General features: G+C 42.3%; 2 non-coding genes across 2 annotated transcripts; both read right to left on the reverse strand.

The window, feature by feature from the left end:
• Positions 1 to 11,830: 11,830 nt before the first annotated feature.
• TRNAW-CCA lies at positions 11,831 to 11,904 on the reverse strand. Its single transcript has one exon. It is a non-coding gene; the product is annotated as a tRNA-Trp (tRNA).
• Positions 11,905 to 14,743: 2,839 nt separating this feature from the next.
• On the reverse strand, positions 14,744 to 14,816 carry TRNAK-UUU. Its single transcript has one exon. It is a non-coding gene; the product is annotated as a tRNA-Lys (tRNA).
• Between the last annotated feature and the right edge of the window lie 2,507 nt (positions 14,817 to 17,323).

The following is a 17,323-nucleotide window of genomic DNA, read 5'->3' on the forward strand; positions in this document are numbered from 1 at the left end:
AAAGAGCCCACTCTTTTATTTCATAGCCGAGAGGCATGAACGGTTGGGAAAAACCCTCTCCTGTGTGGGTCGTAAGAGTCGATTATCCAAGCGAGACCTTAGAGGGGAGGACACACCATAGCACCCATTGGTAGACTAGACTCCGGAGCTTCAAACAAACTTACAGTAAGCCTAATCAAAGCAGGCGCCCTCACCTCCTTCTTCACCGCCGGCGTCTACGGTTTGGGTGAAGGTATCAGCTCTGATACCATGTGTGATAAATTCTTCCCATTTTCCTGTGATAGTCAATAAACACAACCCTTACGTATCCGTATTTTGTAATCACCTTTCCCTTCCCGTCGCTTCCTTATACTAGAATTCTGATGACGCGTGCAACCCCGGCTACTTCGCTACCCTACTATTAACAATTACGGAGTTTCGATTGTTTATCCAATGCAGCTTAATATGGTTATGCCAGCAAGGAGCATGAACTGAAGCTGGTTATTTACTTAGAAGAGGAAACGGCTAGTCAGCAGAGCAGCGCAGCGGAGTCATCATATTATCATATTCTTGAGTCTCTCCCCACGGGATGACCGCTTCCACCAGACTCTATTTCTATTGGTTCACCTTAGATTTATTGGTTGTCTACATCCGTCTAATCCTTATCTATAAGAACATAATCGCTAAGCTATGGATGCTTCGGCCGCACTCTCTACTCAGCTATCTGTTTCTACCGCGTTGCGTTTTGAAGGCCCGATACAAAAGAAAGTGGCCTTCCTTATTAGTAGTGATGGAGACGTCAGGTCCGAGAAGGAATAACCTAAAGCCAGTGATAGAATCTGTACAACCGGCAGGAGCGATTGATCAGATATCGCAGGAAGAGTGAACTAGTAGGCTTCTTGATCCTCCAATCAGTGGTAGTCACAAAGCCCGCACATTCCAATTCGATCATAACATGACTAGTTTCCTAAGGCATGATTTATCTTCCCAGAATAGCAAGCATATCGTAGCTATTTCACATAGTGTCCCGAGATATCAGTAGCTCTAGTCAATGCTGGCCTTACTCTTCCCTTTCCTTATGCTAAGTGGCAACCTCTTGTTTAAGAGTGCGGAATCCTATTTGTGTATCAGAAGACTATGGTGACCCGTAGATCTTCTATTTCGCCCGAATTCGTTGATTGTCATTTACAATGTTCGTTGTAAGATCACTGAAGGTCCTAAATTGGGAGAGTTTGCTTGCTATCGAACAAATAGTGGAATCTAAAAAAACAATGAAATCCATTCACACAAGCTGGACCATTGCCTTCGGCAACGCCCTAATTCCTTTCCTATCTTTCTTCTTTTTCTCAAGGACCTGTAAGAAGAAGCAAATCCCTTTCTTGAATGGCCGAGGAAGAGGCGGCACTGAACAGAACAAGATCCCCCTCTACCTATCCTTGGGGCTATGCGCATTCTTAAACTTGAGCTGGGTAGGACTCAGGAGAAGGGTGCCTCGGGAGATAAGTAGTTCCTCACCTAAAGCCCTCGTAGAGTCTAAGTAGTGGACCAGAAATATGACATCCTTCCCGCTGTACTAGATTTTATCTGGTTAAAGCCAGGTGTGCACATTATATTCATTATAGAAGATATAGAAGATACTGCCATGCCAGCTGTTTCTTATTGGTAAGCTTGCTTTTCGTCGAATGTCTCTAAAGAGTGATGGTGAGTCGAGTAGCATGAATTGTCTATCCAAGGGGTCGCTAATGCGTTATTTGTATAGGATCTCAGTTATTATTGTCAGCTAGATCTACATAATATGCTTCACGCGGAGCCCTTACTTGGTTCGATTGGCATTTTTCTTATCATCCATCCACATAGGGAGAAAGGCCAAGGGCCCAGTGGAGTGATAAAATGAACTATCCAAATTAAGCTAATCCCGTGTCCAAGTTCAAACCCCACATAGCCACTCTTCTTGATCCCCCACCATCACTTGAACCGAAGAATCAACCCGTTTCTTTGCCAATGGGTTTCTGCACAGAGAGCTAGATTAGGGATCGGATGTGCACCTTTCACTAGATTAAGGTACAAAATCCCTTACTAGGTTTGGTAAGTATGTTAAGAAGGTGAGAAGTCATCAAACTTCTCGGTAGTGCAATGGATTAAGGTAAATGTGCTAGCTTTCCTCCTGCTGGTTGATGAAAACGGACCTATCCCATATCTCAAAATGGCCCCGTACACTCCAATGGGAAGTAGAGAAAAGGGGAAGTGCAGAAAAGAAGGATCCCCAAATCTTAGGGTATATAAACTTTGTTTGATTAAGGGAATTAGAGAATAGAGAGCAATGGGATAGGAAAAGCTCACGGGAATGCAGGTACCGTTTCCCAGGGAAAAGAAAAGGGAACTTCACCTCTTCCTACTAATAAGATAAGGCAATCCAATCCTGATTCAAGATCATGTTGTCTCAACATAGCAATGCGTGTTATGGCAACCTGATTGTGATAACAACATCAAAGCCAAGAAATCAAGGTCGAACAGTTCGTTCCGTCATCAACTGTCAATTCTTTCGAAAGACATGCGAATGAACTACGCATTCGACCCTTATCAGCAAGGTCATCACTTGTACCAGGTCTTAGAAAGGCAGCTGCGGCACGTCTTCTCTATGACGTTAGGGCAAGGCTACCTCGCCAGCAATGGTTAGTGCGGTAAGGATAATCGGATGTGAACTAGCTTGCTCTGCTTGCGGAGAAAAACCAACCAAGAGGCGATGGAACCCTCAGAAAACTGCTAATATTGCCCCGGGCAGTACTGGCCATAGACTTGAGCGCAAAGGACAAGAAGGCAGGATCTGGAAACAGCAAACACAGGGATAATCCAGGAAGTAGCAAAGAATCTAGTATTCCACTATAGATAGGTCTGATAGATCAACATATCCATGAAGAAAAGGCTGACCCTATCCACCTCCTTTGCGGAATACCAGATCAAGAGATGAATTAGCGGATCACAGGGCTAAGTCGAAGCATGCCAGAACCTTCTTTAGTAGTGAGCCGTACCGACTAGCTCCTAGCAAGGGCTTCAGGATCACAGTAATGCCTGCCAAAACTTTCCTTGGGTACGAATGTCATGTTCAAAGCAGGTTTCTCTAGACACCTTGGAAAAGATCACTGACGAGCTCAATTTCAAAGTGTGAATGAAATTATCAGTTTCATCCTCTTTATGAGCCTGAGATCATATGGGTCAACAATTCTCATTTCTTAGTTATAGATTCTATATTCTCAAGGAAGTGAGCCACTCAACCTCAGCCTAGCGGATTCTCCCCGTTACCTGGACCTGCCTCTCCCACAGTCAAAACTCTCCTCTACAGCCCCTCTGGCTGGGCCAGAAGCCTCGTCTCCTTTAACTGATTCAAGTGATTCAGTAAAAATGAAAGTAATCTCACATAAAATTGGATTATCTAAAAACTCGTGAAAATGACAACGCTAAATCGAAAGTCCTTTATTTATATACAACACACACATATTCCTCCCTTACGAACATGAAAATCCAGTGGATGGTTTGGAAGGCTTTGACCTGATCTTTCGATTTATAATGAGAGAAAATCCATAGAAAGATGGAAGTCATCATCATCCCCTTTATCGATCACAGCCTCTTCCTCCACCCATGATTTCATTTTCCCATTCACAAATCAGACGAAGACGAACTTGCATTTGTTGAATCAAAAAAAAAGAAAAGAAGTGTTCTCTTTCTCCAGCGAAAAGAACAGTCTCGCAGGAAGATCCAAATACTTACTATATGTGCGTTTATGTATAAACTCTTATATAGTCTAGTTTTCCCGCCCTATCTAGAGAAGGAATCAATTCCCCTTTTTGAATGTACAAAAATTGGTAGAGCTCAGCATGTCTGGAAGCACGGGAGAACGCTCTTCTGCTTATATTATTACCAGTATTCGATACTGGGTTATTCATAGCATTACTATACCTTCCTTATTCATTGCGGGTTGGTTATTCGTCAGCCCGGCTTTCACTTGGAAAAATAGGAGATTTAGTTCCACGCTTTGATTGGTAGCAGAAGGGAGGGCGCGTTGCCAGCCTTCATTTTTCTTGGATATTCAACACTAAATGAAATGCAAATGCATATGAGAGAACTTCAAACTACTTTACTTATTTGCAACAGCAAGCTGAATAATAGAATAAATAAGCAAGGAAGGAAAGAAAGAATAGGGTTGTCGCTGATACGCTGTTTGGATTAGATGTCGCAATATCGGTTGTAGTATTTCAGCTCTTTCTATAAGCTAAGAGAGATGTCGCATAATCGGTTGTTCATGATCTTATAATTCATGGACCCAAGTCGCAAATCGCTTGTTCTCATTCAAGCATGAGTTCGTTCAAAGTCGGCAAGGGGAATCAGAGAAAGGGCTGTTTAGTCAACAATCATGACCATGGGAACATTTGTTTGCTTTCTAGGTACCCCCGGATCTACTAGTCATCGCCTTTGAGCTGGGAAAAGCATTTACCCTGAGTCGGCTATTCCTGATTCAGAAAGGAAAGGTATGTGGGTAGACATTGAGTTAGAGATTGAATGAAGGGGCACACTAGAGAAAAGCAAGGACAAGTAGCTAGTTGACTAACGCTTTCGAGCACGTACGCTGGCGCTCTTTGATAGAGCATTATCTACAACCCGGAGGCGAACTATGAAAAAGAAATCTAGCAGTCTCTTCCAGCAATGAATTGTAGCAGGGCTTGGTCTCGAAAGGTATAGATACCACCAGAAGCTTGGAAAGAAGAAGGAATGTCGACCTACCGCTCCGTGGGCTTTGAACCTTGCTTTTCTGTCAAATTCTCAGACGCTATAGCTGTGTAAAAACAGTACTCGATTTCTCACTAGAAAAAACAACAGTCTTTATTGTTGTGTGCATATTAGTCACTGATTATAGCTTTGAATAGGACAAACTACTTTAGTAACTCTTGACTATTGCTTGAAACAAGCGTTGAAGCAATGGAAAGAAGCGAACGGTTAAGCTAATGCAGCAAGAAAAGGGATGCAGCAAGTGTCCAAAAATCGGATATGCCCGGTGAAAATTAGAAACAAGGCTGAGGAAGGATTTCGTACTGCCACAATGCTCTTGATAGAAGGAAGCATGAATACCGAAGGCCTACCTAGTTGAAATAGGAACAGCTATGGAAGTCCTCGGCCAAACGAATATTTCACGGAAAGCCGACAAGGGATTTTCTTAATAACTGGGCGCTTTGATTCTTTGGAACAACTCGATGAATTTAGTAGATCTTTTTAGGAGGCCTTCCATGACCATAGATCGAACCTATCCCATTTTGACAGTATGATGGTTAGCTGTTCACGGATTAGCTGTACTGGAATGACAACACATATGAGAATCTGTACACGATACAGAATAACGACACGACACGCAATCTTATGACTACAGTATGGCCTTCATCTTTGACAGCAATCATGACAGGCCGCGGTATTAGCGTTAGAGAAAGGAAAGGACTTGAGGTCCGTCCACCTACAACTAATAAAGCTCCGCCTTTGGGGACTACTACAACAGATAGGCATTTGAAGGACCAAACCACCTACTGAGGACTTTGACACCCAGCCCTTAAGAAGCAGAATCTACAACTTTGGGATACGTATTTACAGACTGCAAAAGATAGATACAATGCTGTTACCCACCATGCATGCAAATCTTAGTTCTATGGACTACTAGTACCAGGAACGTCATCTACTACTGCGAAACTCCCGGGGGACGCTTTTCTAACTGGTTTAGCCTCTAGAGTGGGGAGGAAGAACACCCTCTAGACCAGGATAACTTACTAATTCAATTGACAAAGCGTCCTATTTGCTAGATTTCTAGTCGTTAGCTCTTAGTGAAGACGAATTGCTATCATCTGCGGGCGGCCCTCATTATTGAATTTATCCGCCTTCGATGCAACCAAATTCACTATTGACTTACGAGTTTATGCATGCTTCATTCCTATATCGGCATGTATTATCCGTAGGCTAGTTGTGAGACATCTTCCTCTTAGTGCTACAAATGGCTTCTTCCTTAGTTCTTTATAGCTCTTTCACCTCTTTTAGACTCTTTGCAATGTTTAGTCTGGGGAACTCTACACTATTGTACTCAGATGCTATTCCTTCAAGAAAGTATCGGAAAGCAAAAAGGGACTCGTTCACCGTATCGCGTCCAATACAGCTATGCCACAAGTTGACCTAACCAACTGGTAAACAAAACCCAAGTTAACGGATCGACCTAGGAATAGGATGAATAGAACCATTGAATCGTCACCCAATGGAGCAGAGAGCCTTCCTTTAAGAAAGAAATAACTCCCTACAACAACCGTGTTTCGAAACTCGATTCATTATCATACGAGAAATTGCATGAAAAGAACCTTCATTCCTACAGAGAGGTTGAAGCTAAGTTTCAAGACCTAGTACGGGCAAAGCGCAGTTCAAAACCGAAAGGATCAAAGAAAAGGGAATATCACGAAGGTAAGCACATTCTATTTTTCTTAATTGACAAAGCAAAGGGAGTTATCAACCCTTTTTTCCGAAACCCTATAACGGCTAGTTCCCAATGCTCGGCTTCCTACCTCCTCTAACAAAATCAAAGGTAATATCCTCCGTTTTCCAAGAAGATAAGTTCTACGGCAAAGGATGTCAACGGAACAGTTTCAGCAAAGGCAAAGCCCGGGAGAAATCCAATAGCGTATGGCGATAATGTCATCCCCATCGAATCCTCATCTTCAAAGCATTTTATTGCAAGGGCCTATCGCGAAAGAACTCAAGCCAATACTTTTTCATTTTCATGTAGTAGATCCTAGGAAACATACGTACGAGATATTTACAGCCCTTCTTCGGCAAGGGTATCCGGTAAAAGGAGGACGGTTCCTAATCTTTTGATCGGCAAAGGGTTCGATGCATTAGTTTTCGACTATGAACGAGTCAATCAGCTAGATCTACTTGCGGCAAACGGCACCTTCCTTTCCCAGCCAATGGTACGTAAGGCAATGGTTGTTATTGAAGTTCAGATCAGGGAATACCCTAGGTTTCGGCTTTTTACACGGTTCCGTAACGGTAGGTTTTGGCTCCTCGCTACATCCCTTCCGCTCCTACTAAGGACGCTGCTGAACCGATAGAATTTGCCGAGCGAGCACAACCATAACTTATGGTATCTGACCAGTGTTAAGCATTAGCCATCCAGGGAATGAAACTATGCGACTACCTGCGCTGTCACACGGCTCCATTTATCGAAGAAAGGGATAACTGCCATTAAGGCAATGAAATTGACGAGGAAGAGTCAGGAGTTTGGCTGCGCCAAAGCAGAGGAACGGAGGGAAGCAGCCGCCGCTGCACGGGTCCTGCGCATTATCAAAACCAGGCAATGTAGTCAATGAACAAAAGTTTCGTTTACCACTGGGGTTCTTCATATGCACAGTCAGCTCAGGTAACGTCCAGAGGTGTTAATACAAAGCAAGAATTGGATTCTAAGTATTGCCATTTCGTGTTCAGAAGTCTGAAGCACATCATTTGCGGGAAGCAGCGAGGAAGAAAAGCGTACCGTATTGACGGTAGTGCAGAATGATCTCCGTCACGATATCGTACGTATCTCCAGAGCACGAACGTATGGTATACAACCGAGTTGCCCGACGTCGGACACAACAAACTTTCGAGCACCCTGTTCATTTAGCCTCTTAATCGATGGAAAGAAAATAGAGGTCTGCAGCAAACAAGAGCAAGCGACACTAAACTACAGTAGTGATAAATTGGCGGAACCTTCTGATAAAATGACAGATTGGAAACCAACACGTCCAGAAAGTCTGAAGGATAAGGCTTCTCTCGTCCAAAGAACGGTACTGAAGGCGAAAGATACTCCAAAATATGTCATTGGATCCAGCTGCAACAATGAAGAGCGCCGTCTTGAAGAAATCACTTGCTGCTTCCTCCACCATGTTCTCCAGTATCTGGTGTTTTCGAAGTAGCTTATTAGCTGATAAGCACTAGCTGAGGCATCTAGCTGATGAGGTAATCTCTGCATATAATACCAACCAAGTTGGTTGTTGTTACTACATGCTGCGAGCATTTGGGAAAATGACAGAAACATAAAATGGGTTTCTAGCTGCATAAGCACAATTATACAGAAAGCAGTCTCCTTTATTCGTATCTGGGGAAAGGGTTGGTTCTCCAAATTCTCTTTAAAGAATGTTAAAGCAGTACTGTAATTTTCTGGTGAAATGGAAAGTGGTTGCTACCATATTGTTTGTAGTGATTACATCATAATCCTCATCTTCAAAGCAAGGCTATCCACCAGGGCTTCCAATGCTAGGCTAACCTCGGCAAAGAACCCAAGGGATTTGCAAATTCTTGAATCGATAGACTTTCGTACAACGGCAAACAAACAGACGCGATAGAGGGTTTTACGCTACTTCATAGTCAGCAGCAAGAGTGGATGGTATAACTCTAGCCAGCAGGCGGGAGGGAACGAAGCTCTTTCCTGATCTTGAGCTAGAATCCCTGACGTTGGTTGATTTAGCTGTGGTGTAGCTTAGGATCTTAAAGCTATGCAGCTGGGTTGATCCCTATCGATGGAATGGAGCTTATCAACTCATGAATAGCATGGATCGCCTTCTACTATACCGGGCTAAGGTGCAACAATGGAAGCATACCATGGATAATCCAGTGATACATCCTACCTATGCCGAGAGCACAAAGATCAAGCTAAGTAAACAGGTCTAGTTAAAGCCCACTGGAGTAAGGAAAATACAATAGGTTGCTTTTTTTCCCACCATACCTGGCAATGATTGGTATCCCTTGATATGTTAACACAAACTAACCAGTTGTCCCTTCCCCTAGAGGGGTTTCCTATATGGATTCGTTCCCCTAAGCATCTTCCATGAATTGACGTATATGAGCGTAGTTATCAGGTACGCCGGGAGCTGGATTCTATCCCCGGGGATAGTGATTGATGGCATAGAGTTTTGATAGAAAACTCGTATCAAAATCATACCAAAAGAAAGTCTCAATTCGAGGAACGGAATACAGGTCCATGATAGAACACAGACCGGTAAGAGAAAGGAAAGTAAGCATAGTCTTCATTGAACCGGAAGAACAATTAGATTTTCCGTCAACAAAGTAACGCTGTGCAAACTCATCTGATCCCTGTTTGGGACTTCTTCTTCATGTCACGAGCCGGAATCGAACCGGCGCTTTCCAGATGCATGGTCCGGATAGATACCTATCAGATCGCGACTTTGATTTCTCAGTTCAAGAGGAGACCTCCCTACATCTGCGGGCTGGCGGTCCTGCCGGCCAGCCGACACAAAATCCAATTCGAGTTTGAAATACGGAGCCAGAAAGAGTTTTTCAATTCAATACGGAGCCTAAAAGAGTTTATAAATACAATACGGAGCCTTAAAGAGTTTATAAATACAATACGGAGCCTGAAAGAGTTTTTCAATTCAATACGGAGCCTGAAATAGTTCAATTAAAGATCAAATGGCGCAAAAGAGTTTGCTTAGAAGGGAAAATACCAAAACCGCATATAAAAAGACATAAAAAAATGAACATACATAGGTACCATAGGAAAAAGCGGCTGGCTGCTAAAATAATTCAAATGCATTTGATAAAACATTTGCATTTGGTAAAACATCTGCATTTGAGAGAAGTGAAAGTAATCCATATTTGCATTTGCGGCGACTAAATCCGGAATCTGAGAATAAGGGTTTGGATTAGGGGGAGGAGGGGAATTTATTGATTCCTCCACCTCCATGTAGTTCGAACTCACACTTTCTACGCTAAAAGCCGGCCCATTGACCGAGTTTGGGTATGACGACGAAGGGTTAAATTCCACAATCATTCCGTCCATGGAATCAGGGATAAAAAAAGGATCCATCGTGACCCCCAATCTTTTTAAGCTCTGCTCCCAAACTAAAGAGAAAGGAAAGGAGATTGATCTTGACGTCGGTGTCGGTTTTTCCAACGAAACGAATAAGTTTTGGATTGAGATTTCACATAAGCATTGCACAATGATCCGCATTAGGCGGGGAGCAGCAATGATACCGCTGGCCGGGAATAAGTACCTATCCCTCTACTACTGATGATGTTTTTCGTTCTATTGAAATCCTGCGTCGAGCCGATGTTTCATTGATCGATACCGGGCACATCCATCACATCAACTATTTCACTTTTCATACGCATTTATTGACGGACCGGTAAACTAGACCCGAAAAACTCCTATTTTAAAACGAAAGACCCATCACAAAATTATGGCGCAATGCTATGACGAGCGTTCTCACAGGCCGGCACCTCGATGCATCCGTCTCAAGAGTTGTACACCTTACATGTGCTTCACGCCACAATCTCTCACTTTCTTCTCCTCCATCTGTCTCCATCATATAATCGATCTCACCTCTCATGTCTGAGTGAAAAAACCATATTTGTTAGTATATATCAAGGCCGAGAGGACACGTTCCTCTCATGTCGAGATTAGTATTAGGGACCCTTAGTATTATTAACCGGTTACTATACGTACATGCAGTGAGACAATCAATCTATGCTCTCATTCACATTTCATTCTAGCACTGACGACTCCAGCCCTATCTATCCCTAGAAGCAAATGGACCCTAGAAGCAAATGGAGTAAGTCCGATGGAACACTCGGATTGGAAAAGATAATTATACTTATAGGCATGGATGAAAAAAAAGCTTGGAAACTAGTTCAAATCGAACTCAAAAGCAACTAGGCAATCCAACTTCCATTGAAGCAGCTTCCTTGGAACTAGCTGCCATTGTATCGGTTGGTGCCATTTCTTCTCTTGGAGGCAGGGCAATAGATTAAGATTAGGCGGTAAGCGAAGGAACTGTAGGGCTTAGGGATGCGGGTGAGCGCAACTTCAATAGGTCGAGGGGAGGAAGAGAAGAAAAAGCAGCTATTTCACCTGGTGTCGTAATAACCACTGTTTTCGGGTTTGAAGGCATAAGCGCAGCAGAGATCTTCTTTCATTTAAGAAGAAGCCACCTTAAAGAAGAGGAAACAAGGCGTTTAAGGGACACCGACTCCCATTATTTTCTCCAGGCCTGCTTTGGCTAAATCGACGGAGGCTTAGCTTATTATGTTTCGGGCGTTTAGCTAGCTTAGAGAATAAAGAAATCTATCTCTAAAGGGGGAGCGGTACGACTATTTTAGGTTAGAGGAAGGTTGAAGAGAGAATAGCTAAAATAGCCAGTCGGGTAGGCAAGTGCGGGTGGCTGTGGTCAAAGTGAATATGTCTTGTTTCGGTTAGCGGTTTCGGCTCTCCGGCACCGAAGTAAACTCTTTCTATTGCGGGGCCTATGGAGTTTGGGGATGAGTGCTGACACTTTACTGTGCAACATTCCTGTTTCTTTCATTCCCCTTACTAGATCAAAGAGGGCATATGTGGGGTTTGAAGATGCCTGGACCTTACCACCTTATTCTAATAGCCCGCATCAATGCCTCTGCCCAGAACATAGGAGCCCCCTGGGTTCAAGATCTCATATCAATTTTCAACTGCTGGGAAAGAATTGGGGTGCGGCAGGAAGAAATGGAATTCTCAATAAAAGTATAAACAGGTCTTCCCCACTGCTGCATAGAATCTGAGCTGGGTGGAATTGAAGTTCGGTTTCGATCAAGACACCCCTGCCTACTTACCGTAAAAAACGACTAATGATCAACCGATCACAGAGGTCCTTTTCCAGCAACTTCAAATCAGAAAGCCCCGACTCCCATAAAGAATGCTTGCAGATCTTTCTTTTTATTACGATGACGATATGGACCTCATTACTGTCTCATTTTCTTATATTTATATAAGTTCTTTTTTTTGGATTCGACATAACAAGAACAGAATCACGCTCTGTAGGATTTGAACCTACGACATTGGGTTTTGGAGACACACGTTCTACCGAACTGAACTAAGAGCGCTTTCCGGGAGATAAAGCAGTAAAGAAAAGGATGATTTTTGTACCGCATGCATATAGAAAAATGAAACTCTGAATTTTGTCCAATTTGAATCGATCTCAATTGATCCCTCGTTACTGCCCATAGGAGAAGTAATAGGTAGGGATGACAGGATTTGAACCCCTGCCTTGTTTTCCACATCATAATTTATTCCTCCATCTATATACAACTTTCTTGTCATTTCTTCTTTTTGGTTTCATATAATAAATGATATACATCTGAAACCCAACCTAACGTATAAAGAATGAATATTTATCGGTAATGCTCAGGAAGAAAGAAGGGGTCATCTTTTTGATTTTTATTCCACCCTCATGTACCCTTCTTTGCATTTTTTCTAAAGCCTGTTCAACCTCATATCACCTAGAACAAGTCATGGACTTCTTCAATGAAAGAAAGTCTCATGGAAACGTTTTCAACGAAATAAGAACCATACAAAATAGATTTCTTGATCTTTTTATTTAGGAAAACGGATTTTTTCGCAGTTTTTTCTTTTATGCTAAAGATATGCAGAACGAGTGTATTATGAAATGTTCGTTGTCTAGCTTTGCATACATCGCTACTTAATCGTTTAGTGGTTATCGATGAAATTACTTCACCATAGAGAAAATATTATTGAAGTTTATATATATATATTATTGGTTGCTTTTGTTTATGTCCAATTGGAAAAGTTGATCTTCTAAATTCATATGTTTAGCCTAAAGTACATAACTTGTGTTCCTCCCTAGTTCTTGCAAAGCCACCTAATCAAGCCTCACCTCATTTGTAGTTATAACATGTTCAGCTGAAAGCAAACTCCAAATAAAATTGGTTTACTATTAGTAACACATATACTTTTTTACCTTAGCTCTTTCTTTATTGTTCATTGAGCAGTTCAAATGCTTTGATTGCTTATCAGATAAGAGGTAAAAATATTATTCATTCGTTTATTTTGTTAATTCCAAATTGCATTCAAATCCATTCTTTCTCATAACTTGAGAATATGTACAGCGCAGAACAGAAAAGAAGGCTGATTTGATGAGTTGTAGGGGTGGACCCACTTCCACTGATTTCTTGCGGGAAGGTTCTATAAGGGAAGAAGAATCAGAGCTGTGACCTGGTAACCTTGATTTCTTTCGGAACGTCATTACGAGAGTAACAAAGAAAGAATAACGTAGATAGGAAGGAGCGAGCCGAGCCCCAAGGATAATGAATTGGTATGCCGGGTGCTTACTTGAGCAAGAAGCCAAGTCATCGATAATCAAAGAAAGGTGTGAGTGAACGAGCCCAACTTTCCGATTCAAATATGACTCCTTTCCACTTTCAACAAATAGAGAAATCTCCGCTAGGCTAGCAGTGGGTAACCAACGTAGTGCCCCATTCGTTCCATGACATCCAATCAGTTCTCCTCGGATTCCAATCCAATCTCCCAATCAGTGAGAAATAGACGGTCGGATGAGATCTCGAACGTTGTCCCTACCTACTGAGGAATCAAAAGTGTACGTAGAAAAATAGAGTGTTGGAAATGCATCGAGGAGAACTTACCTTGTGAGTCACTACTCCGGCACTGGGCAGGAATACTACTAGCGAGGCTTATAGGCGGCTAGTTCTTAAAGAAATCTGTCAGCTATAACCTAGCCTATTGAATCTGGTACGCCCGAAGCACGAAACTAGATAGGTAGCCCTACCTACGACTAGAAAAGTATCGTATTTTTTTCTTCCAATAAATCTTCCACTCATTCCTTCCATTATGGAATATCATTTGGAGTGTATTTTCCCTCTCAAAAAAGGCTTCGCCCTCACTTCACTGAACTTATTGGAAATGCCTAGGACAGAGTTCATTCACTTGCCCAGCAGCCCTACTCCTCATAGTTGATCCGAATTTCTATCCCTGATTGACTCAATCAGGAAGAGGAAGACTTGATAAAAGATGAAAAGAAAGGATTGATTACCTTTTGAAGTCAAGAAAAGAAAGGAAAGGGCTATTTATGAGTTTATGTAGATGAAGTTTTAGATTCTTGGATGAGCGGAACATCTTTGAGACAAATCATCTCTACCCGGGTACATAGCTTCATCCAAACCATGGATCCACGAATTGTTGACTCGCTCTAGAAAAGAGCTTCATAGTTGGGAGCTCTGAACCGATGATCGATATGGTTTCCTAGGATGAGAACTATGGTTTACTACTTGAAAGAAAGTTGTTTTATCTTTTTTTCACTTTTTGAGGTGTTTTGCCTAGTCTGAATTTCCCCTTCTTCTATTTGATCAAGATGGATAGCAAAAAAGCATGAATAGGCCTACTGGGATGGAAGGAGAGAAGGACTGAACGAGAAAAGGAAATACCTCTTTGTTTACCTTGGAATGAATTGCTCAACTACTTAGGTAACGAAACGAAAAGTTCATCTACGATCTTTCTTAAAAAAAGATAGGACTGTACGGCAGTTCTCGTTAGTAGATTCGCAGAACAGAAGAAGAAGTTCACTCTGACTTGCGCACTACAAAAAGGCAGCCAACGACTTCGGACGTACTCCGTCTTTCGAGCCTCTGTTTAGCTTCAAAAGATAAGGCGCTAGTGCAACGAACGCTGCTTTGGTGCGTCCCACCCCAACTAACTAGTGCTTGACTTGACTTTCCCCCGCGCCCTATCCAATGAATAAGGAGAAGGCCGGCCTATCAATGACCGAGCCAGTCTGATCTCCTTTATACTGACCTCAAACAACAAGCGAAGTCGAGATGTTGATGAGAAAGGGGCTTTTCTCAAGGCCAAAGAGTGCTCTTTGAAGGCTACTATGCATCCTTACGAATACAAGAGTGGTTTTTTTTGTTTTGGGTATAGCAGGACTTGAACCTGCGACCATTAGGTTAAAAGCCCAATGCTCTACCAACTGAGCTATACACCCGATTTTACAAGAAGGCTTGGTGCGGAAAAGAAAAGAGGGCGGCCTGGCCCCTTTTCTTCTTATCATATCACAAGGGCGCGGCTCTGTATGGTATAGTACTGTGGAGCAAGTTTGGGAGTCCTTTCCACTCATTGAGGATTATATCTAAAAAAGAAGGTCAACGGGGGAGACTACTTTGAAGTCCGGGCTGAACAAACTACTTCTCCTGCTACCAAAACAGAGAAATAAGGAAATAAGATGGATTCGTCTAATAAAATACCCAATGCCTGTTGTTGAAGAATTGTTGGATGAGTTATCTTGTGCTGTTTGGTTTACTAAGCTGGATCTGAGAGCTGGTTACCATCAGATAAGATTACATGAAGCAGACGAATACAAAACGGCATTCAAGACCCACGTCACTATGAATTTTAGGCTATTTGGGCTCACAAATGCACCACCCACCCTCCAGAGTGCTATGAACACAATTCTGGCTGAGCTGACTAGGGTTTGTGTACTTGTTTTTGTTGATGACATCTTAATCTACAGCAAATCCTTGCAAGATCATGTCACCCATTTGCAGCAAGTATTTGACCTTCTGAAGCAGAATCAACTATATGTGAAGTTGAATAAATGTTCATTTGCTCAACCACAGATAGAATACCTGGGTCATGTCATTAGTGGGAAAGGGGTGGCTACAGACTAAAAGAAGATCCTCACAGTGAAAGAGTGGCCTACTTCCAAGTCAAGCACATTAGAGTTTGGGCTTAGCAGGACAGGCGTTTCATTCACAGGAGCTTAGCTCATTTGACTGCTCAAAGACTTAAAACACCAATGCAGCACAAAGCTTTCCTTTCCTCAAGCTCATGGGATTACAATATACCATCCAATAAAAGGCTCAGAGAATAGGGCAGCTGATGCACCACTATCTAGATTACATGAGCCAGATGAACTCAATGCCATTACTTCCTGTCAACCACAATGGCTCACTGATATTGTTGCAGGGTACAGCAAAGACACATTCACCCAGAATTGACTATCTGAATTGGCAGTCCTGAGCACTCACAAGAATAGAAAATATTCATTGCATAATGGGGTCATTCGATATAGAGGAAGAGTATGGGTTGGTGCAAACTTCTAAATGAAAAAAAACATCTTGCAAGCACTTCATGCCAGTGGTATTGGTGCCCACTCTGGCATTACTGCTACTTATCACCGCATCAAGGCACTATTTGCTTGGACAGGAATCTTTCAATCAGTGGAATCTTTTGTCAACAAGTGTCAAATCTGTCAGCAAGCTAAGGTAGAACATTAAAAACTCCCTGGCCTCTTCGATCCTCTACCCATTCCTGATGAAGCATGGTCCATTATCAGCATTGACTTCATCACTGGATTACCAAAGTCCCATTACTATGATTCAATTCAGGTGGTGCACGAGACAAGCCAAACAAACAGAAACCGAATTAATATCGAAGAACACAAGCTGTGGGCCGTAAAGTGGAAACGGTTGCAGGCCAAAGTTGTCCCCCTTTGCCACTAAGACTTGAATCTTTAACCATCGGAATACCCGGTACTCTCTCTACCAAACAGGCAAGATAGTCTTATCTTGAACTCTGTCCCTTCTCTAATGATTGACAGGTTTAGTGCCTGGTAGTAAGGGTATTTTGTGGTCTATTGTCCTCCTAGGAGGTCACTCTGTAGGCTCAGCAAACAATTCACTGAAGCCATTCAAGACCGGTTGCAGGGCAGACAGACCATTGACTTGACATGACCGTAATACATACAGAATAGGAAGGATAAGCTATAAGATAGAGATCCGGATTGTTGTGCTCCGGAATAAAGAAGAATACCATCTTGTCTAATCAAATACGAATACCATCTTATTGATTTAGTCAGCTTGCATCAACACATAAGATGTGATATGAGTAGTGGGAAATAAACTCTTCTTTGATCACTTGAAACATAGTAGAAAGCATCCAAAACAGAATGAAATGTTGTTCAAAAGAAGAAGCTACCTGGCCCAACCACTACACCATTTTGCCTAATGTGTGACTACCCATATCAGTTACAACATCTTCCGTTTCCAAGTTTTCAGTGCCTTTTTCTTATAGTATACAAAATAGGATTCTGGATTGCTCTTCATTTCGTTCAATTTATCCCCTTGCTTTTCAACGTATATATATTAACCCGCCTTGTTTACCTATTTCTTCTACAATTCACATGACTCATTGAAACCAACTTTCTCCTTCCTACATTTTATCTCTACAGCAGTTATCCTATATAATGATTTCTTTTTGGTCGCTACATTCCTAACCGACGAGTCGGAGAGGATACGAATGTCCATTCACCCTACCACCCATCTTCCTTCTAGCTTCCTTGATCAACGACGAGTAAAGATCCCGGAAAAGATCCAAGGGAGTACAATACACTTTATATTCACGTCTTGAATAATGAGGGGGGTAAAGAAGAAAGTCCGATTTCTCTCTCCTTTGTGGATATGCCCTTATTCAGCTCTTGAAAGAAAGAGAGAT

This window comes from Triticum dicoccoides, chromosome 1B, assembly GCF_002162155.2.
Source record: "Triticum dicoccoides isolate Atlit2015 ecotype Zavitan chromosome 1B, WEW_v2.0, whole genome shotgun sequence".
NCBI classification, from domain to species: Eukaryota; Viridiplantae; Streptophyta; class Magnoliopsida; order Poales; family Poaceae; genus Triticum; species Triticum dicoccoides.